At 36.4% G+C, this 23,182-nt stretch overlaps 1 long non-coding RNA gene across 3 annotated transcripts in view; it reads right to left on the bottom strand.

Moving 5' to 3' along the window:
* The window catches only part of LINC02877 (long intergenic non-protein coding RNA 2877), a 149,980-nt gene that overhangs the window by 8,966 nt on the left and 117,832 nt on the right, over window positions 1-23,182 (bottom strand). Inside the window, exon 3 of one of the 3 annotated variants that reach the window (XR_004670785.3) lies at window positions 7,543-7,633. The exons of the other annotated variants lie outside the window; for them this stretch is intronic. This is a non-coding gene — a long non-coding RNA (long intergenic non-protein coding RNA 2877). The remainder of the gene's footprint in view (window positions 1-7,542; window positions 7,634-23,182) is intronic. 3 annotated transcript variants of the gene reach the window in all.

Raw genomic sequence — 23,182 nt, 5'->3', positions numbered from 1 at the left:
GGCCCAGCCTCCCAGCCTACATCTTTCTCCCTTGCTGGATGCTCTCTGCCCTCGAACATCAGACTCCGAATTCTTCAATTTTAAGACTCGGACTGGCACTCCTGCTCCTCAAGCTTGCAGACAGCCTATTGTGGGACTTTGTGATCATATAAGTTCATATTTTATAATAAACTCCTTTATATATCTACTCTATTAGAGATAGGGTACATATTAGAGATAGAGTATATCCTTCATATACCTACCCTATTCTAGCCCTCTAGAGAACCCTAATACAATATGATTAGGATAATTAGCATATTCATCATCTCAAGTATTCATTATTCTTTGGATTAGAATGTTCAATATCCTCCTTATAGCTATTGGAAACTATATATTAGTTTTGAATATAGACATCTTACAGTGGTATAGAAGTAGAATTTATTCCCTTTATCTAGCTATAATTTTCTATCCTTTAACAAATTTCCCCCTATTCTTCCCTTCCTTCTACCCTTCACAGCCTCTGGTACTCTCTGTTCTAGTTTTTACTTTTATGAGACCAACTTTTTTTAACTTCCATATATGAACAAGAACATGCAATGTTTAACTTTCTTTTTCTGGCTTATTTCACTTAACATAATGTTCTCCAGCCCATCCATGTTGTCACAAATGACAAGTTTTCATTGTGTTTTATGTCTGAATAGTACTTCATCAAATATGTATGGTGTATTTTCTTTATTCATTTATCTGTTGATGGAGACCTAGGTTGATTCCACATCTTGGCTATTGTGAATAGTGCTGCAATAAATGTGGGGGTGCAGATGTCTCTCCAAAACAATGATTTCCTTTTCTCTGGATCCCAATAGTGGGATTCCTGGGTCATAGGCAGTCCTATCGTAGTTTTTTCAGGAAACTTCAAACTATTCTTCATAGTGGCTGTACTAGTTTGCATTCCCAACAACAGTATGTAAGAGTTCCTTTTTCTCCACATTCTTGTTAGCATTTGTTATTTTTGTCTTTTTGCTAATAGGCCATCCTAACTGGCATAAGATGTTACCTCACTGGGGTTTTGATTTACGTTTCTCTGATGAGCATAGTTTCATATATTTTTTGGCCATTTGCATGTCTTTTGAGAAATTTCTGTTCAAATTATTTACCCATTTTTTAAACTGATTGTTATTTTTGCTGTTGAGATGTTTGAATTCCTTGAATATTCTGGATATCAATACCCCATGGATGAGTAGTTTGCAAATATTTTATCCCATTCTGTAGACCCTCTTTTCACTCTGTTAATTGTTTCCTTTGCTGCTGTGCAGAGGCTTTTTAGCTTGACATAATCTCGTGTGTTTATTTTTGTTGTTGTTACCTGTGGGTTTTTGTTTTGTTTTGTTTTGTTTTTTTCCTTTTTTCTTTTTTTTTGAGACAGAGTCTCACTCTGCTGCCCAGGAGTGAAGTACAGTGGCACAATCTCCGCTCACTGCAAGCTCCACCTCCCAGGTTCAAGTGATTCTCCTGCCTCAGCCTCTTGAGTAGCTGGGACTACAGGCGTGTGCCACCATGCCCAGCTAATTTTTGTGTCTTTAGTAGAGATGGGGTTTCACCATGTTGGCCAGGCTAGTCTCAAACTCCTGACCTCAGGTGATCTACCCTCCTCAGCCTCCCCAAGTGCTGGGATTACAGACGTAAGCCACCACGCCCAGCCTAGTTTTTGAGGCCTTATCATAAAATATCTTCCCAGACCAATGTCCTGAAGAAGTTTCTCTGTTTTCCTCAAGCAGTTTTATAGCTTCAAGTTTTACACTTGGATCTTTTATCTATTTTGAGTTGATTTTTGTACAGAGTGAGGGCTGGGAGTTTACTTTCATTCTTTGGCACATGAATTTCAATTTTGCCAACACCATTTATCGAATAGATTATTCTTTCTCCAATGAGTGTTCTTGCCTTTGTCAAAAATCATTTAGCTATAGATGTGTGAATTAATTTCTCTATTCTGTTCCATTGGTCTATGTGTTCTGTGGTCTTTATTCTGTTCCATTGGTCTATGTGTGTGTTTTTATGCTGATACTATGCTATTTTGGTTACTATAGCTTTGTAGTATATTCTGAGGTCTGGTAGTGATACTTCCAGCTTTGTTCTTTTTGCTCAGGATTACTTTGGCTAGTCCTGGTCTTTTGCAGCTCCATACAAATTTTAGAAAAAGGCCATTGGTATTTTGACAGGGATTGCACTGAATCTGTAGATTGCTTTGGATGGTATTATCATTTTTACAATATTAATTTGTCTGTTCCGTGAGCATGGGATGTCTTTCCATTTGTTTGTATCCTCTTCAATTTCTTTCATCAGTGTTTTTCAGTTTTTCTTATAGAAGTCTTTCACATCCTTGATTAAATTTATTCCTAGGTATTTTTGTAGCTATTGTAAATGTGATTGACTTCTTGATTTCTTTTTCAGCTAGTTTGTTGATTATGTATAAAAATGCTACTGATTTCTATATTACTTTTGTATCCTGCAACTTTACTGAATTTATTAGTTCTAAGAGTTTTGGGTGGGGTCTTTAGGTTTTTCTATATATAAGATAATGTAATCTGCAAACAGAGACAATTTGACTTCCTCCTTTTCAATTTGGATACCTTTTATTTCTTAAATTACTGACTTTTGAAAATAAAAAGCCAGGGACCAGTCATAAGGGAAGATGATCTAGAATATATGACTAGCTCAAGCCTGTTTTTACTGTCCCTGAGACTAAATAAAGCATGCTAAATAAAGGGTTAAAAGAAAAGAGAGGGAAAAACACAAGAGTTAGATATTGGTCAGAAAGGAATCTATTCCTTGTCCCCCATCTACAGGCAGACTGCAGGACTAGTGATGTAGAGGTGATGGACGTCTCAGAATAACTTTGTCTCACTTTCCAAGTGCACCCCAGGGTTAGGGCCGGCCTCACAGCATTCCCTTAAGCCCAGGCAAACAGGAGTAATTGCTGTGGAGTGTCCAATCAGACAGCCTGAGATAGTCTAGAAGTCACTTGCAACTCAATGTGGTGGGAAGGGTAGCAAAATGTTTTTTCATGTGGTTATGAGTAACTCAGATATGATACTGGCAGTGAGAAAGGACAAGGAGATGCAAATGGGACCTGGATGAACCCGTTCTAAATTATTATAGAGGAAGAAGGGTGATACTTATGTTCTTTGTCTAGTAGAACCAGGCCTACCCATTAGTAAAAGCTCTGGTGCTGTATATTTTCCTGCGATTTTTTAAGAAAGAAGCCAGACCAGTCTCTATTCTGTTTCTTATTAATTGCCGACACATCAATGCCATCCTCCTCCAATGCCACATTACCTCTAATTCTCATGAAATTTAACCAAAAGGATCTAAACATTATAGAACACCCCAAGGACCCCAAGCATAGTCAGCTTACTCATCTTAGTTTCTGCTATAAGGAATATTACAAACCAACACAATGAAAAAGTAAAATTACATTTAATTAAAAATCAGGTTTTACATGACAAATCACAACATACTGGCACACTCCAATCAAATAGGTTATTTATCTCTAGTGAGGAGTAAGTGGATAACAAATGCAATTGTGAATATGTGCATCGGAACACATGAGCAAAATGCTCAATATGCCAGTGATATCTACATGTAGGAAATTGTGAAGAAATTGACTTCATTTTGTTTAATCTGTCCTTTCTGAAGAAATGAAAGTCTAACCCCACAAGAACTGGGGTTAATATAAAAATGTTATGCCAATAGCCTTAAAAATATCAGTTTATAGTAGAAATAAGAATTAATAAGTCATAGAAGGTTGATCTGCTCAATTGCAAAGTGAAGCCTTAGGCCAATTATAAGCCCTGTGGCACCATTTCATGCTCTGTAATGTACCTACAAATGACCTGAAATACTTTTAAAGTAGAAAAATACAAAAGCAAATAATTTGAGAAATTGAAATGAACACTTTAATGTAAGTGACAAGCACCTCAATTACATAAGGAAATTGATTATAAATCACAATTTACACACATTTAACATAGCACTATTATACATATATTAATGTGACTACAAAATGTAATAGGCTAATACTCCCTGCATGGAACTTGAGACTAGTAGGAATGGGAAAAACCAGTGAAGAGTTGCAAAATAATATAAGTTATATACAAATTATCCAGCAGGAAAGAGGGAGTATAACATGATCAGATTTACATGTTCAAAAATTCATGCAGTGACTGATGGATTATTGAACTGAGGCAGACCAATGGTCGATATAGGCAGAAAAATAGAAGCCTATTATAGTTGTCCAGGTGAGAAATTCTGGTTGTAGAGGTGGAGGGAAGAAGGTAGGTATGAAAGAGATAAGGAAATAGATATGACTGAACCTGGTAACTGAATGAACTTGAAATTAAGGAGGAGTCCAGGAAAAACGTAAAATTCTGGCATGGGCTACTGAGCAGTGTGGAGAAAGAGAATTAAGGTTTTTTTTGGAGATGTTGAGTGGAAAAAATCTGAAGTACATACGGGTGAAGCTGTCCAAGAGGAAGTCATATACATGGGTCTAGAATTTAGCTTTACCTTTAGGTCAATGGATAGAAATTTGGGGCATTTTGCAATCCAGAACTGGAATATGAATTTGACCTTATTTATATTCTGTGGGCTAAATATATAACTAGTGTAGTGCAGGTAAAGAGCCTGGGCATCAAACACAGAGGACCTGGATCTTAAACCCAGCTCTAAGACTTACTAGCTGTGTGACCTAAGGGAAATTTCTGACCCCTTTGTGGCTCATTTTATCATCTCTCAAATGGGAAGGGTTACTATAATTACTGCCACACTGCATAGCTGTGAGGAATAAGTGATTGAATACATATAAAACCCTTACTGCTTAATAAACATTAGCCATTAATGTTGGGTTAAACAAAATGAAATTGTCATTTTGAAAGTCAGAAACTCAAATATTGAAATTTCATATGATTCAATTTCAGATCTGTCAGTGCATAAATCTTGTGGCATTTTCCTGTTTCCCAAATTCAGCCTCACCTGTAGTAACTCCATCTGCTCTACCTTAGATGATATAAACAGGTGCCACAAGTCATCTGAGAGTACGAATTGACTAAAAATTACTAGATGGTAATTCTTGAAATAAAATTTCAAACTTCTGTTTGACTTTCCTCATAACCTCTGACATCCTTTCAATTGCGGAAGTGGAATGATCTTATTTATTTTCATTGCAAAATGACAAAAATACCCTGGCAATTTTTCCAGAAATATGCGCTTTGTTTAAACAGAGTTGTATAGTGAAGATTATCATTAGTATTAGCAACCTTGGAGAGGATTCATATATACTATCTCTGGGAGAAAAAAAAAGCCTACTCTACCAACCAATCTCTGGGACTTAGCTAAATAATTATGGAACTAGAATTCAGGTCTTTATTCACTCACTTATCATCTGCTTCCTTTAGGCTATATTCTAAGTAGTTGAATCAAGAGATGAGAAACATGAACACAACATAAAAGATCCAGCTGACTTGAAACAGTATGCATTCCAATATTACTATATTTAAGAGCAAAAATAAACTTGTATACTGGTACTATTTCTATAAACCTGAATATTTTGATGGAGTCATTACTGCAAATCCTTTGTGGTTTGAGGTTCTATTCAGCACATAGATCATACAATTTTCAAAATCTAAATTGGGTAGCTAATCCAAATCTTGTCTGTGTCTTCAAATCAATGCACCAGTTAGAGTTCCAGCACATATGGCCAACAACTTCAGATGTGTGTTTAAAATACTATAGAAAAGACCTGGGTGGGCAGGCGCTTTGTTGGATTTTAAGAGAAGGAGATTGTGAAGTATTTGCACATGCACTAAAAGTAAATGTTAGAGTATGTATATAACATTTAACAGGTGTTTGGCTTCTAAAAAGAAATAAAAGATAGACGTTACTTTGCAGTATATATAACAAGCAAATATTTTGGAAAGATCAAAATATAAATCTTTCCTATTGATCCATCTTTTGAAGTTTTGATATTCTGTTCCTCCTTATTCTTTATTTCTTCTGAAAAGTCTTTAATAAATGTTTCCCTTTCTTTAAAATAAAGGCAGCACCTTCTTTATAGGTACCATGTGATTGGAAATTTTTGTTATTTATTTGTGTTCAGTTATTCAGCCTACTTTTTTAAAAGCAAAGTTCAGAAATCTATCATTAAAAACTGAATGCCGAACCAAAAAGAATCTTTCGTTCATAAGATAAAGTTTGTTTCTTCTGTCTGTAGTAATGCCAGGCAAACAAACAAACAAACAAACAAACAAAAAAAGTCAATTGCAAAGTAATACTAGGAATTCTCTGACATGGGAATTTTTTTCTTTTTTCTTTTTTTTTTTGAGACGGAGTCTCGCTCTGTCGCCCAGGCTGGAGTGCAGTGGCACCATCTCGGCTCACTGCAAGCTCTGCCTCCCAGGTTCACGCCATTCTCCTGCCTCAGCCTCCTGAGTAGCTGGGACTACAGGCGCCCGCCACCATAAATTTTTTTGTATTTTTAGTAGAGACGGGGTTTCACCGTGTTAGCCAGGATGGTCTGGATCTCCTGACCTCATGATCTGCCCACCTCGGCCTCCCAAAGTGCTGGGATTACAGGCGTGAACCACAGCGCCCAACCTGACATGGGAATTTTAACTGTGGCTATTTCACTAGTATGCTATATTATTTTGTTATAATCTTATTATTATAAGATTTATTTTGCTACGTGTACATATAGACTATATTTGGATTATAAATGTCCCTGTTGTACATTAAAAATAAAGAGAAATATTTTAAAAGAGCAACAGCCTTTAAAAGCTTATATATGGTTAGATCTAATGTATGCAACTATCTACTAGTAGTTAATGGCTACTTCTCTGATTTTAACTAAGATAAAAGTATAACGATGACAGATAGATAAGATGTACTTTTTATTTTCTTCTCCCTTAATAATAAAAGGTATCTACAAAAACTCTAATATCAAAAACTCAAATACCACACTTAATGAAGAAGATTTTGATTCATTTCTATTCTAGGTAAGAATAATAGAAGGAGGGCTGCAATGAACACTATTATTCAGTATTTTCCTGGAGGTCAAAGATAACACAATAGCTCAAGGAAAAGATAAGAGATACAAGAAATGGAAAGTGTATACATTAGGATTTCAGCTGTATATACAGAAAAATCTTAAATAATGATAAATAAGATAGAACTTTCACAAAAAAAAGAAAGAGAGAGAAAGAAAGAAAAAGAAGAAAGAAAGAAAAGGAAAAAAAAAGAAAAGAAAGAGAGAGAAAGAGAATGAGAATCCAGAGGCAGGATTGATGTGGCAGCTTCACAGTGTTCAGGGACCCATACTTCTATCTTGTTGCTCTACGAGTTTTGCATATGGCCTTATGTTCAAGGTAAACTCCCAGCCATTGCATTTTCATTCTAGGCAATTTTAGGAAGGAAGTAGTGAGGAAGAAAAGCTCACCTTTTCCCATTTAAGGAGGCTTTCCTAAAGTCCCACAAAACACTTTGCTTAAATCTCATTGACCAGAATGAAGTTACCTGGTTGCAAAATTGCCTGCAAAATGTAGTCTTTTAGAAGAGTGGCAGGGTGCCCATATAAAATTGGCATTTGGGTTAGACAACCGGAAGTCTGTCAAAGAAATGAAAAAAAAAATGTAATTACTTCTAGATATTATGATTGTCCACAGAGAGAAATGCAAAGGCACTCTGATATGTATTTTTAAAACTAAAAAGAATCTTCATCAAGATTTAGATATATATACAGGGAGAAAGAACAAGATAAATATGTGTGAGCACATAGACATGTGTGAAATATTTATTGCAGAATTTTTGGTAATATAAAAATGGAAACATTAATGTCTATTATAGGAAGAATGGATAAATAAATGATTGCATATTTGTTTCATTTATAAAATCAAATACTTGGCAATAGTTAAAATTAGTGAAATCGATTTACAAGTAATGACGATTAAGTTTCAAAAACATTGTTCACTTGATATATATCATTTATTTATTTAAAAAAAAATCTGTCACACCTGTAATCCCAGCACTTTGGGAGGCTGAGGTTGGCAGATCACAAGGTCAGGAGATCCAGACCATCCTGCCTAACGCGGTGAAACCCCATCTCTACTAAAAATACAAAAAATTAGCAGAGCGTGGTGGCACACGCCTGTAGTCCCAGCTACTCGGGAGGCTGAGGCAGGAGAACGGCGTGAACCCGGGAGGCAGAGCTAGCAGTGAGCCGAGATCATGCCACCGCACTCCAGCCTGGGTGACAGAGTGAGACTCTGTCTCAAAAAAAAAAAAAAAAAAAAAAATCTGAAAAACAATTAGTAAAATATTAACACATTAAATCTAGGTGTTGGGTATTCCCAGGACTGTGTCTGTTTTTGTACCTTATTATATCTTTGGTATCTTGCACATTATAGCCAAACACCATCTCACGTATTAGACATATTAGACCCGTTTTAAGATTGAGGAGACGTGGACTTTGAGAGATGAATTAATTTGTTCAAGGTCATGTAGTTACTAAGAACTGAGAATCAAATCCATGCCTACCTGATTCTAGAGACTCTAAAATAAGCAACTTCAGGAAGTAGGATTTAGCCCTATTTTCAGCCACAAGTCTTCCGTCTATAACAAAGCCACAAACTGAAGCATCAGTTTAAAACTGTCCCTGATACTTGCTAAACTAAATACATCAAAAGGTAGGACCAGTTCAATATAATTTCAAAAGGGTTAAAAACTTTATAAGTCTATAAGAAATAGCAGGTATTTTGAAAACAGTTTGGTTAGAAATGTAAAAAGCTAGAGATTGTTCAGAATAACAGTGTTTAATAGGAAAGTTCTTTTTTTAAAGAGTAGAGTTGAAAGAGACAGGATGAAAGTGTAGATATGAAGTTGCCTATGGGGCTCAATAAGCAGAGAATGCCTAGGCTGAAGGCTAAATCAATGTTTTACCTTGTAAAGCAAACACTGATTTCTCTTGGATGAAAGCTCAGGAGTAGGCAGAAGATGGCAACTGAACATCCATGGAAATGTAGTAAATGCAAGTTGGATCCTGACTAGCTTCTACAGATCACATACATGCATCTGTACTCCCAAGTAACTTTTCTGCTTCTACCGAGAGGCTCTGAGATGTTCCACAGTCCTTTCTAAACCCGAGGCAAAATCAGACTCACAAGACTGTGAGCCCCTCTGGGGTAGGAACCGCACCATTCATTTTTGTTTCTCTAAATCCTAATTCAGTGCCAGGCTTCTAGGAAGTGTTAACAAAGATTGGATAAGTAAATAAATGCAACTCATTATTCCATCCTATATTTGCTGAGTCCTCTGAAGTCTTTCCCCTCCTATTGATTCCCACTAACCATAACTTAATCAGACAATTTTTTCCCAAACTGTAATTGCAATATGATCCTATATGATTTTTTAACGTCTGTTCTTTTCATACTCATTGATCCCACACACTGACAGGAGGAATTTTGTAGTAAAACTTTCCAATGACATCCAGTGGCTATTGGATAAGTTTCTTCTTTCTAGCTTGGTCACACTGCAGGCACATTTGCCTTCCCTTAGCACAGCGTACTCTTCCATGAAGCTTTGCATTTGTACACGCTGCTACTGCTGTTCCATCCAGCAAACTCCATCTAGTCTCTAAAACCCAAATGAAGCTCTTCTGTCAAGCTTTCTCCTAATCCTCCAGACACAGCCCTCTCTGTCCCAACTACTTTGTATATACTGCTATCTTACTGGTGATTGCACTGTAAACTGACTAATTTTTAATAGTTAACCACTGTGGGAGAGATGGACAAGGAAAATTAAAGATGATCAGGTGTGGTCTGTTTCTCCTTCAATCAAATATGGGCTGAATGTTAATTATGATTTGACCAGTAAGTTATGGCAGGAGGGACTCTGTGCCAGTTTGGGCCAACATTTAAGAGAACGGCAACTTCTGCTTTGGCCTCTCAGAATCCTAAACCACCCCCATAAGGCATTTGACTACCCTGAGAGCTCCATGCTGTAATGGAGTCCAAACTAATATGCTGAGAGACTGGGTATAGAAGAACTAAGGCCCTAGATTTGTGACCCAGCCATCTTACTTATTTGGGCCACCTCAGCTGAGGTTCCACACATAACAAACCATGCCTACATCTTCCTGCCTGAATTGCTGAGCCACAGAATCATAAACACATAAAATAGGCATTGTTTTATGCTACTAAATTTTTGGATCATTTGTTATGCATCAATAGATAATTAGAACAACCTTCAACATCCACGAGTATTTTCCTAGTTCTCTTCCTACCACATTAGCTGTTTTGACCTCACATTCCTTTCTCATTGAACATTGAGATCTCAAACTTCTAAACCTTGTTTATCTGCACTGATTTCCTGGGGAAATTTCCTTCTGTATTAAGGCTTTAAATACCATGCTTATGCTTACGATTTCCTAATGTATATCTGTAGCTATCTCAGAAAATCCAGATATATCGTTACTTCCTTGACATACATCTCTATTTTAATGTCTAATAGGCAACTCAAATTAAGTACATTGCAAATGAACTCCTGATCTTCTTAACCAAAGCCGCAACTCTTGAAGTGCTCTCCATCTCAGTATGTGTATTCAGAATCAACAAGTTGCTCAGAAAAACATCATAGGCATTACCCTTGATTCCTCTTTTTTTTTTTTTTTTTTTTTGAGACGGGGTCTCGCTCTGTCGCCCAGGCTGGAGTGCAGTGGTGCAATCTCGGCTCACTGCAAGCTCCGCCTCCCGGGTTCACGCCATTCTCCTGCCTCAGCCTCCCGAGTAGCTGGGACTACAGGTGCCCGCCACAAAACCCGGCTAATTTTTTTTTTTTTTGTATTTTTAGTACAGACGGGGTTTCACCGTGTTAGCCAGGATGGTCTCAATCTCCTGACCTCGTGATCCCCCTGCCTTGGCCTCCCAAAGTGCTGGGATTACAGGGGTGAGCTACCGCACCCGGCCCTGATTCCTCTTTTTCTTGCAGACCTCACTTCAATTTATCAACAAGCACTGTTGACTCTACCGTAAAAATATATTCCAACCTAAGTGATCTCATAAAACATAAGACAGAGTCAGTCCCTACAGTCAAACTGCCAACAGCTTTTCATCACGTTCAGAGCAAAATCTAAAATTTTTACCATTATGCTATATAATCTGGCTCCCAGTGACTTCTCCAGCCTCACAGACTTTCTATTCATTTTCTGCCTCATTCTGTTCCAGTCACATTGGCCTTCTTGCTGGGCCTAGGCATGCCAAACAGATTCCTGCAACGCTTTTTTCTCTTGTATTTTCCCTTGTCTTACACATGAAATTCACTGGGGTCTTAGTGAAAATGACATCCTCAGCGAGGTCCTTTCTGCAAGTCACATCTACAATAGAGACCCCTCTGTCGCTGGCACTCTCCCATGGAGTTGCTGTATTTTTCATCGTTGTACTTTTCACCACCTGAAATTCATGTTACCAATACATATTTATTTATTTGATTGCTTGTTTCTCGCCAACTCCAACTATTTGAGGCCAGGTACTTTATCTTATGTACTGCTATAGCCTCAGTCCTGGAAAAGTGCCTAGGCAAAATATATATTGCTTAACTGAATAAACTCAAAGAAGGAAGGAATCTTTAAATTCCTCAACTCACAGCCTTGAATATTTCTTGGTAAAAATAATATAGTCAAGGAATATTTGTGAATGTGTTCAAATTAAGTCTGGAAGTCATTCCTAACAACTTATGTAGCTGTCTTCTTTCGAATAAAGTATTTAATCAGGCAGTATGTGAAAGCAAATTTTCATGATTTCTGGGTAGCAGATTTCTGATTTTCATCTTAAGTGTCAAGCAAATCTTAATATTTGATGTTCCTGTGGCTGATGTACTTTTTGCGTAAAGTTCACTTTGTTTTAATAAGTATACCCCAAAAAAGTGATATTTGACTACCATGATTTCTTTTTTTGCTGAATTATTTGGGACAACAGATGAACCATGCACGGAAGTATTTTGAGGGAATTGTTTCTTACATTTTAAACATAAATCTGTTATAATAGAACAATGGGAAAAATGTGTTCTCTTGAGACACATTTTCAGGATGTCATCTAATTGGTAATGCAAGGCACATTTATATTTCTGACTATACAGGGTGCTTGTGAAAAGATGTATATTTTAAAAATCAGAAAATTGAAATTCTCAAACATTAATAGGTTCTCTACATGTGTCTTTTAAGGCATGTGTATATTTTTAACTTGATTTCTAGACAAAGGAGCTTTTTTACTAGGAATTTCTTAATATTCTATAGACCTGGGGAAGTTCATGACAGCTCTGTGCCATCGAAAACACATCAGCATGTTTGGATCATTACTCTCCACTGATAAAATTATCTCTCTTAATAACCAACTGTACATCCTTTTTTTGTATTTCAATTTTACTACAATATTAAACACTCCAGAAATGACAGTGCTAATTTTTCACATACCTCTTTCATGTACTCTATTTTGCTAAATAAATTATTCACTAAATTTTGCATATGGTTCATTAATCCTCAATTGTGTGGCTTTATTTTTTTCCTTTTAGAGGTTTAAAAGTAAGGTCTGCAGCATTTCTAAATAAAGCCCTTTTCTGGCTGTTCATTGTGCCCTGAAGTGTATAATTGGATTCTTTAGTCTTATATCTTAAAAATGCACCACTAACAGAGTTGGAAAAATGTAGCATTACTAAGTTTAAATGCAAGAATTCTATGCATTCAAATAAAATTTACACGAGAAGATGTATTATCTTAGTTTGCCAGAAAGCCATTTTAGTGTTTCAGGCAACAAATTGCTCATGGTACATTTTCTACTCCAACATATTCCAGACTGAATAAAAATAAAAGGTACAATTTCAAATGCTATCACCAACAATTTGCTTCTTTTTATGGCACATTTTAGGTTTTCTTAGTGTGGGTGATTTAATTTCACAAAGAAAGTACATTTTATCTTAGTGTCTCTGTGTACCTTACCTATCATGTTTCTGCAGTTATGAAAATGAACAGATACCAAGCATAAAATCTCATATTTTTGAATCCATGAATTATAGTGAATTATGACTTACAGTTCTTTAAAGCAGTGCTGCATGGTGTTAAGAACAGATATCCTGCAATCAGATGACCTAAAGTCTCGGCTCTGCCACTGACTAGGTTAGGTAAGTTTGTAACCATTCTGTGCTTCAGCTACCTCATCAGTAAAGTGGAGATAATAATAGTACTAACTGCACAGGGTTGTGCTGAGGTTTACATCAGAAATTTGTATAAAATAGTAAGATCATATACTTGACAAGTAATAGCTAGTTTTTTTCTTTTTCTTTTTTCTTTTTTTTTTTTTTTTTTTTTTTTTTTTTTTGGAGTCTTGCTCTGTCTCCCAGGCTAGAGTGCAGTGGCACCATCTCAGCTCACTGCAAGCTCCACCTCCCGGTTTCGCGCCATTCTCCTGCCTCAGCCTCCTGAGTAGCTGGGACTACAGGCACCCGCCACCGCGCCCAGCTAATTTTTTTTGTATTTTTTAGTAGAGACAGGGTTTCACCGTGTTAGCCAGGATGGTCTCGATCTCCTAACCTCGTGATCCTCCTGCCTCCCAAAATGCTGGGATTATAGGCATGAGCCACCGTGCCAGGCCAATAGCTAGTTTTTTTCTAAAACCTTATTTTATATCCAAAATATAATATTATTAAGTTCTTACTATTTATCGGCTCTTGTACCAGGAACTCAGGGAAACAACTGTGGTCAAAAGAGACATGGTCTGCATACTTTCTAGAAAGTCTGATTGCAGTGAAAAAGCTGTATAAAAGGCATAAATTTATATACCTGACCACTTCTCACCACCATCACTGCTACCACCCTGTTTCATCATGTCTTGCCTCCACATTGGTCTCCCTGTTTCTCTCTTTGCCCCTATTTTCTATTCTCAATGAAGCAGCCAGAGAAATCCTTCTAAAAGACTAGACTGATAATGTCACATCACTGCTCAAAGCACAGCAATGGCTTCCGTTTCACTAAGAATGAAAGCTTGACTCCTTATACTGGCTTCCAAGGCCAGGATGATCAGCCCTTTCTTCTCTGACTTTTTTTTTCCTGGTTCTCTATACCTCACTTACACTTTTCTAACTACACTGGTCTCCTTACTCCGTCTCAACAGCACCAGTGTACTTACAACTCAGGGTCTTTGTACAAGTTATTTTGGCTTCCTGAGACCATCTTCCTCTAGGTATCCTCTTGACTAATTTTCTTCCTTCTTTGAATTTTGCAAAACTAATACCTTCTTAATGAAGTCTGTCCTAATCACTTTATATAAAATTGTAACCTTCCTCCGCTTCCCATATGAAATGGCTTTGTCTTTTCTGTTTTTCCTACAGTACTTATCATTTTCCAACATTATACATAATTTAGATATTTGTTATATTTATTTGTGAATATATATAATGTTTGTAAGCACGTATATGTAAACATCACAGGTTAGAGATCTGTTTTGTTTACTGTTGTTTCCCAAGAACTCAGAGAAATGCCTGACAATTAGTAGGCATTCAATAAATTTTTTTTAGATAAATCAAAATTTTCAACAAATATGCTAGTTCAGAGTGTTTAAACTCAATGATATGTTATTTTCAAACTAAACAGCATGAGAGAGGAAAGAGGTGAAAAGGAACTTAAAAGTAATGGCAGAAACTGCAATTACTTTTGCATCAACTTAATACATATAGTCATAAATCACAACCATGTATCAGTCAGGGACAAACTGCATATATGATGTTGACCCCATAAGATTATAATAGAGCTGAAAAATTCCTACCACCTAGTGACATTGTAGCCACCTTAACATCATAGTACAACACATTACTCATGTGTTTGCAGTGAAGCTGGCGTAAAGAAACCTGCATGCCAGTCATATAAAAGCCTATCACATGTAATTATTACATAATACTTGATGACAGTATAATGACTATGTAACTTGTTTATGTATTTACTGTACATTTTATTCATTTAAGAGTATACTAATTCATATATATGTATATTACATACATATATATGTAATATATATATATATATATATGTATGTTAAGTGTAAAACAGCCTCAGATAGGTTTTTCAGGGTGTATTCCAGAAGAAGGCATTGTTACCATAGGAGATGACAGCTCCATGCGTGTTATTGCTCCTGAAAACCTTCCAGTGGGACAAGATGTGGATGTGGAAGACAGTGATATCAATGATTCTGACCCTGTGTAGGCCTGGGATAATGTATATGTTTGTGTCTTAGTTTTTAACAAAAAAGTTTAAAAAGGAAGAAAGAGAAGACCACAAAACAACTCGAAAACAAATAAGACAATGGCAAAACTCCTTATCGATCAGTAGTAACATTGAATGTAAACAGACTAACCTCTGAAATCAAAAGTCAAAGTGGCTGAATGGATGAAACACCAAGACTCAATGATCTGTTGCCTACAAGAAACACACTTTACCTATAAAAATGCACATAGACTAAAAATAAAGGGATGGAAAAGGATATTACATGCAAATGGCAACCAAAAAATAATAGGAGTCGCTATACGTATATCAGACAAGATAGATTTCAAGACAGAAACTATAAGAAGAGACAAAGAAGATTATTATATAATAATAAAAGGGTAAATTCAGCAAAAGGATGTAACAGTTGTAAATATATATGCACCAACACTGGAGCACTCAGATATATAAAGCAAATATTTTTAGAAATAAATAGAGAGATTGACCCCAATCAACAAAGAAACATCAGACTTAATGTGTACTACAGAACAAATTGACCCAGCAAATATTTACAAATCATTTCATCCAGTGGCTGAAGAATACACATTCTTCTCAATGCATGAATTACTCTCAAGGACAGACCATATGTTAGGTAAAAAATAAATTTTAAAACATTCAAAGAAATAAAATAATACCAATTATCTCCTCTAGCCACAGTGGAATAAATGAAATCAATAATAAAAACAATTTTAGAATTCTATGAACATATGGAAACTAAACAATATGTTCCTGAATGACCAGTGTGTCAATGAAGAAATCAAGATGAAAATGGAAAAATTTATCTAAATAAATGATAATGAAGACAAAATATACCAAAATCTATCAGATACAGTGAAATGAATGCTCAGAGGTAAGTTTATAGCTATAAGTGCCTACATCAAATAAGTAGAAAAATGTCAAATTAACAACCTAACAATGCATCTTCAAGAACTAGAAAAGCAAGAGCAAGCAAAACCAAAATTAGTAGAAGAAATAAGAAGATCAGAGCAGAAATGAATATAATTGAAATAAAGGAATGCAAAGGTTCAATGAAACAAACAACTGCTTTTTGAAAAGATCAACAGAATTGACAACTCTTTAGCCAGAATAAGAAGAAAAGACAGAAGACCCAAATAAATAAAATCAGAGATAAAAAAGGAGACATTACAACTGATATCACAGAAATTCAAAGGATGGTTAGGGGCTACTATGAGCAATTATATGACAATAAATTGGGAAACCCAGAAGAAATGGATAAATTTCTAAATATATATGACTTACCAATATTGAACCATGAAGAAATAAAAAGCCTGAACAAACCAACAGCAGGTAACATGATTGAAGCCTAGTAAAAAGTCTCCCATCAAAGAAAGGCCTAGAAACTAATGGCTTCACTGTTGAATTTTACCAAATGATTAAAGAAAAACAAATAACAGTCCTAATGAAATTATCCAAAAAAATACAACAGAAGGGACTAATTCCAAACTTATTCTATGAAGTCAGCACTAACTAGCTTGATACTGAAGCCAGACAAAGACACATCAAACTATATATATATTTATATATATAAAAATATATATATACAAATAGTTTTCTTATGTGTGTGTGTATATATATAAATATATATATATATTCTATGAAGTCAGCACTAACTAGCCTGATACTGAAGCCAGACAAAGACACATCAAACTATATATATATAAAAATATACATACAAATAGTTTTCCTATATGTGTATATATATATAAGTGTATGTATAATATATATATTTATATATTACTATATGTATATATATACAAATATGTATTAATATATACACATACACACATATAAGAAAACTATTTGCCTGAATCGTTGTATATAACAGAACAGCCCTCTTTCAAATAAGCAGAAAACAACAGCTAATTTCAGTACCTACAACATCCTGACTATCCAGAGTTCTTGAGTCTATCCCTGTGACAACTTTACTGCTAGCATAATCAGCATTTGAGAAAACTAGCACACTAAACAAAACTACATCCAAGGACTCCCACAGATTCCATTTCACTTCCCTGCCACCTCCAGCAGAGCAGGTGCTTGTATCCATGTCTGGGAGACCTGAAGACAGATCACATCACAGGACTCTTTGCAGACATTCCCCAGCACCAGCCCAGGACCAATGGCCCCAGTGGGTCAATAGCAATCACTGCAGTCTCACTCTCAGGAAGCCCAATTCGTAGGGGAAGGGGGAGAGTGCCACATCAAAGAATCAACCCATGGGACGAAAGAATCTGAACAGAAGCCTTTGAGTTCCAGGTCTTTCCACTGAAAGTCTACCCAAATGAGAAGGAACCAGAAAAGTAATTCTGGTAATATAAAAAAGCAAGATTCCTTAACATTCTCCAAAAGATCACACTAGCTCTCCAGGAATGGATTTAAACCAAGAATAAATCTCTGAGTTGCCAGATAAAGAATTCAGATGGTTAATTGTAAAGCTACTCAAGAAGGTACAAGAGAAAGGTAAAAATCAACTTAAAAGAAGTTTAAAAAACAATATAGAATATAAATAAAAAACTCTCCAGAGAAATAGATATCATAAAGTAAAAACAAACAAACAGCAACCAGAAAACCCCCCACAACTTCTGGAAATGAAAGACACACTTAGAGAAATAAAAAATACATTAGAATGTTTCAACAATAGACTAGAACAAGTATGAGAAAGAACTTCAGAGTTTGAAGACAAGGCTTTCAAATTAACCCAATCTGACAAAGAAAAGAAAAAAATTTTTAAAATGAACAAAGCCTCCAAGAAATTTAAGATTATGTTAAACAACCAAACATAATAATAGATGTTCCTGGGGAAGAAGAGAAATCTAAAAGGTTGGAAAACTTATTAAAGGGAATAATCAAGGAAAACTTTCCTGGTCTTTCTAGAGATCTAGACATTAAAATACAAGAAGCTCAAAAAACATCCAGGAAATTGATCATGAAAAGATTATCACCTGGGCACATAGTTTTCAGGTTATCTAAAGTCAAGACAAGGGAAAGAATCTTAAGAGCTGTGAGGCAAAAGGATCAGATAACCTAAAAAGAAAAACCTATTAGATTAACAGCAAATTTCTCAGCAGAATACAAGCCAGAAAGGATTGAGGTCCTATCTTTAGCCCCCTTAAACAAAATAATTATCAGCCAAGAAATTTGTATCCAGTGAAACTAAGCTTCATAAATGAAGGATGGTTTTCAGACAAACAAATGCTGAGCGAATATGCTACTACCAAGCCAGCACTACAAGAAATGCGAAAAGGAGTTGTAAATCTTGAAATAAGACCTAAAATACACCAAAATAGAACCTCATTAAAGCATAAATCTCACAGGACCTACAAAACTATAACACAATTTAAAAGAAAAAGGTATTCAAGCAACAACTAGCAGGATGAATAAAGCAATACCTAACGTCTCAATACTAATATTGAATGTGAATGATCTAAATTCGCCAATTAAAAGATACAGATGGCAGAATGGATGAAAATCCACCAACCAAGTATCTGCTGTCTTTAAGAAATTCACCTAACACATAAGGACTCACATAAACTTAAGGTAAAGGAGTGGGAAAAGATATTCCTTGCAAATGGACACCAAAAGCAAGCAGGAGTAGCTATACTTATATCAGACAAAACAGACTTCAAAGCAACAACAGTTAAAAAAAAGGCAAAGAGGGACATTATATAATAATAAAAGAAATAGTCCACAGGAAAATATCACAATCCCAAATATATATGCACCTAACACTGGACTTTCCAAATTTATAATGCAGTTACTACTAGACCTAACAAATGAGACAGATGGCAACACAATGATAGTGGAGGACTTTAATACTCCACAGAGAGCATTAGACAGGTGGTGAAAACAGAAAGTCAACAAAGAAATAATGAACTTAAAATATATTCTAGAACAAATGGGCTTAACAGATATTTACAGAACATTCTACTGAAGGACTGCAGAATATACATTCTTTTCTTTTTTTTATACTTTAAGTTTTAGGGTACATGTGCACAACGTGCAAGTTAGTTACATATGTATACATGTGCCATGTTGGTGTGCTGCACCCATTAACTCATCATTTAACATTAGGTATATCTCCTAATGTTATCCCTCCCCCCTCCCCCCACCCCACAACAGGCCCCGGTGTATGATGTTCCCCTTCCTGTGTCCATGTGTTCTCATTGTTCAATTCCCACCTATCAGTGAGAACATGCGGTGTTTGTTTTTTTTTGTCCTTGCAATAGTTTGCTGAGAATGATGGTTTCCAGCTTCATCCATGTCCCTACAAAGGACATGAACTTATCCTTTTTTGTGGCTGCATAGTATTCCATGGTGTATATGTGCCACATTTTCTTAATCCAGTCTATCATTGTTGGACATTTGGCTTGGTTCCAAGTCTTTGCTATTGTGAATAGTGCTGCAATAAACATACGTGTGCATGTGTCTTTATAGCAGCATGATTTATAATTCTTTGGGTATATACCCACTAATGCGATTGCTGGGTCAAATGGTATTTGTAGTTCTAGATCCCTGAGGAATCACCACACTGACTTCCACAATGGTTGAACTAGTTTACAGTACCACCAACAGTGTAAAAGTGTTCCTATTTCTCCACATCCTCTCCAGCACCTGTTGTTTCCTGACTTTTTCATGATTGCCATTCTAACTGGTGTGAGATGGTATCTCATTGTGGTTTTGATTTGCATTTCTCTGATGGCCAGTGATGGTGAGCATTTTTTCATGTGTCTTTTGGCTGCCTAAGTGTCTTCTTTTGAGAAGTGTCTGTTCATATCCTTCACCCACTTTTTGATGGGGTTGTTTGCTCTTTTCTTGTAAATTTGTTTGAATTCATTGTAGATTCTGGATATTAGCCCTTTGTCAGATGAGTAGATTGCAAAAATTTTTTCCCATTCTGTAGGTTGCCTGTTCACTCTGATGGTAGTTTCTTTTGCTGTGCAGAAGCTCGTTAGTTTAATTAGATCCCATTTGTCAATTTTGGCTTTTGTTGCCATTGCTTTTGGTGTTTTAGACATGAAGTCCTTGCCCATGCCTATGTCCTGAATGGTATTGCCTAGGTTTTCTTCTAGGGTTTTTATGGTTTTAGGTCTAACGTTTAAGTCTTTAATCCATCTTGAATTAATTTTTGTATAAGGTGTAAGGAAGGGATCTAGTTTCAGCTTTCTACATATGGCTAGCCAGTTTTCCCAGCACCATATATTAAATAGGGAATCCTTTCCCCATTGCTTGTTTCTCTCAGGTGTGTCAAAGATCAGATAGTTGTAGATATGCAGCGTTATTTCTGAGGGCTCTGTTCTGTTCCATTGATCTATATCTCTGTTTTGGTACCAGTACCATGCTGTTTTGGTTACTGTAGCCTTGTAGTATAGTTTGAAGTCAGGTAGCATGATGCCTCCAGCTTTGTTCTTTTGGCTTAGGATTGACTTGTCAGTGCAGGCTCTTTTTTGGTTCCATATGAACTTTAAAGTAGTTTTTTCCAATTCTGTGAAGAAAGTCATTGGTAGCTTGATGGCACTGAATCTATAAATTACCTTGGGCAGTATGGCCATTTTCACAATATTGATTCTTCCTACCCATGAGCATGGAATGTTCTTGCATTTGTTTGTATCCTCTTTTATTTCTTTGAGCAGTGGTTTGTAGTTCTCCTTGAAGAGGTCCTTCACATCCCTTGTAAGTTGAATTCCTAGGTATTTTATTCTCTTTGAAGCAATTGTGAATGGGAGTTCACTCATGATTTGGCTCTCTGTTTGTCTGTTATTGGCGTATAAGAATGCTTGTGATTGTTGCACATTGATTTTGTATCCTGAGACTTTGCTGAAGTTGCCTATCAGCTTAAGGAGATTTTGAGCTGAGATGATGGGGTTTTCTAGATATACAGTCATGTCATCTGCAAACAGGGACAATTTAACTTCCTCTTTTCCTAATTGAATACCCTTTATTTCCTTCTCTTGCCTCATTACCCTGGCCAGAACTTCCAACACTATGTTGAATAGGAGTGGTGAGAGAGGGCATCCCTGTCTTGTGCCATTTTTCAAAGGGAATGCTTCCAGTTTTTGCCCATTCAGTATGATGTTGGCTGTGGGTTTGTCACAGATAGCTCTTATCATTTTGAGATACGTCCCATCAATACCTAATTTATTGAGAGTTTTTAGCCTGAAGGGCTGTTGAATTTTGTCAAAGGCCTTTTCTCCATCTATTGAGATAATCATGGTTTTTGTCGTTGGTTCTGTTTATGTGCTGGATTACATTTATTGATTTGCATATGTTGAACCAGCCTTGCATCCCAGGGATGAAGGTCACTTGATCATGGTGGGTAAGCTTTTTGATGTGCTGCTGGATTCGTTTTGCCAGTATTTTATTGAGGATTTTTGCACTGATGTACATTCTATCCATTAGTACATGGAACATTCTCCAAGATAGACATATAATAGGTCATTAAAAAGTCTCAATAAATTTCAAGGAAATCAAAATTATATCAAGTACTCTCTCAAACCACAGTGGAATAAAATTGGAAGTTAACTCCAAAAGGAACTCTCAAGACTATACAAATACATGGAAATTAAATAATCTGCTCCTGAATGATCATTGGGTCAACAATGAAATCAAGATGGAAATTAAAAAATTCTTTGAACTGGCCAGGCGTGGTGGCTCACATCTGTAATCCCAGCACTTTGGGAGGCTGAGGCAGGCAGATCACAAGATCAGGAGATCGAGACCATCCTGGCTAACACAGTGAAACCCCATCTCTACTAAAAATACAAAAAATTAGCTGGGCATGGTGGCGGGCACCTGTAGTCCCTGCTACTCGGAAGGCTGAGGCAGGAGAATGGCGTGAACCCAGGAGGTGGAGTTTGCAGTGAGCCGAGATCGCACCACTGCAATCTAGCCTGGGTGACAAAGCGAGACGCCGTCTCAAAAAAAAAAAATTTTTTTTTGAACTGAATGATAATAGTGACACAACCTATCAAAACCTCTGGGAGGGCAGGTGCAGCAAGCAGCTCACACCTGTAATCCCAGCACTTTGGGAGGCCAAGGTGGGCGGATCACGAGGTCAGGAGATCAAGACCATCCTGGCCAACATGGTGAAACCCCATCTCTACTAAAATACAAAAAATTAGCCAGGTGTGGTGGTGTGCACCTGTAGTCCCAGCTACTCAGAAAGCGGAGGCTGGAGAATCACTTGAACCTGGGAGGTGGAGGTAGCAGTGAGCCGAGATCACACCACTGCACTCCAGCCTGTCAACAGAGCAAGACTTTGTCTAAAAAAAAAAGAAAAACTTTGGGATACAGCAAAAGCAGTGCTAAGAGGAAAGTTCATAGCCTTAAAGGCCCACATCAAAAAATCTGAAAGAGCACAACTAGATGATCTAGGTTCACACCTTAAGGAACTACAGAAACAAAAACAAACCAAACCCAGCAGAAGAAAAGAAATAACAAAGATCAGTGCAGCAGAACTAAATGAATTTGAAACAAAAAAACACAAAAGACAAATGAAACAAAAGGCTGGTTCTTTGAAAAGATAAATAAAATTGATAGACCATTAGCAAGATTAGCCAAGGAGAAAGAATATCCAAATAAGCTCAATTAGAAACAAGATGGGAGATATTACAACCAATAACACAGAAATGCAAAAGATCATTCAAGGCTACTATGAATACCTTTATGAAGACAAAGTAGAAAACCTAGAGGAGATGGATAACCTTCTAGAAATATACAACCCTCCTAGATTAAACCAGGAAAAAATAGAAACTCTGAGCAGACCAATAACAAGCAGCAAGATTGAAATGGTAACTTTTTTAAAATGCCAACAAAAAAATTCCAAGACCAGACAAATTCACA

This window comes from Pan paniscus, chromosome 2 (assembly GCF_029289425.2).
Source record: "Pan paniscus chromosome 2, NHGRI_mPanPan1-v2.0_pri, whole genome shotgun sequence".
In the NCBI taxonomy this organism is placed as follows: Eukaryota; Metazoa; Chordata; class Mammalia; order Primates; family Hominidae; genus Pan; species Pan paniscus.
The sequence above is the reverse complement of the archived record's forward strand: the minus strand, read 5'-3'. Positions and strand labels throughout refer to the sequence as shown.